This window comes from Octopus bimaculoides, chromosome 25 (genome assembly GCF_001194135.2).
Source record: "Octopus bimaculoides isolate UCB-OBI-ISO-001 chromosome 25, ASM119413v2, whole genome shotgun sequence".
Taxonomy (NCBI): Eukaryota; Metazoa; Mollusca; class Cephalopoda; order Octopoda; family Octopodidae; genus Octopus; species Octopus bimaculoides.
The window spans coordinates 8,062,846-8,063,991 of NC_069005.1; the positions used below are offsets into that span (position 1 = coordinate 8,062,846).

Genomic DNA, 1,146 nt, shown 5'->3' on the forward strand with positions numbered 1-1,146 from the left:
AGCTTCTTTCAGTTTCCGTCTACCAAATCCATTCACAAGGCTTTGATCGACCCGAAGCTATAGTAGAAGACATTTACCCAAGGTGCCACGCAGTGGGACTGAACCCGGAATCATGTGGTTGGTAAGCAAGCTACTTACCACATAGCCACTACTGCGTGCATATGTATGTATGTATGTATGTACGTATGTATGTATGCATGGTTTAACGTTTCGAGCAAAGCTCTTCGTCAGAAACAGAGGAAAGTCCAATAGAAAAAGAAGTGGAACAGTCTGCTCGTAATCAAGTTAGTATGTTAAGTAGCTGGGGTATTCTATAAACGCATGCACTTTTAACATAAAATTCTCTGGAAGAATCAGCATGGCGTTAGCCTGCAACAAGGCTGTAATCTTTGAATTACAAGCATAATGTATCCGACAGGTTTCTAAACTGATCAAGCCCAGAGTCAATCCAATTTTACTCGCAAGGCTGGTATCGTCAAACCGAGAGTCTAGTGATTTGGCAAGATAACTAACGCCTTGAGCATTCAGCCGTATAACACACACACACCAATTGCAATGTTCTTGCGTCATATATCATCATCACCACTATCACCACAACCATTAGCACCATCCCCACCACCGTATCATCATCATCATCTCGACCTACTCCTCCTCTTCATCATCAATCATCATCATCATCATGCAGGCAGGGTCGGACGGCGTATATTGGAGGCAGGTTTTCTCCGACCGGATGCTCTTTTTATCGCCAACCCTTACCCCTTTCCCAGCGAGGTAATATTTTCTCCACGGCCAGACATATTTTTCACAGAAGATTGGAAACAAATGACGCTGCTTGTACGACAATGATACTCAAATTCACCAGATCCTTGACCATGGGGTAAAAGATACTTGCCCCATGATGCTATATGCCGTGAGATCGAACCTAGGATCTCATGATTGTGAATAGGACTTCTGAGCCATTCTGCCTTGCCTGCGCCTGTTGGATCAGGACACAACCGATTATTATATCAACGTCAGAATCCGACTGGTACAAATTTTGTTCCACAAAAAGGCAAAACCACTTCTGACAGGACTTGAACTCAGAAGAATGAAAGAAAAGTAGTAGTAGTAGTAGTGGTGGTAGTAGTAGTGGTGGTGGTGGTGGTA

General features: G+C 43.6%; 1 protein-coding gene across 1 annotated transcript in view; it reads right to left on the reverse strand.

Moving 5' to 3' along the window:
- The window catches only part of LOC106876355 (peroxisomal targeting signal 1 receptor), a 113,562-nt gene that overhangs the window by 66,361 nt on the left and 46,055 nt on the right, over window positions 1-1,146 (reverse strand). The gene's annotated exons all lie outside the window — the stretch shown is intronic.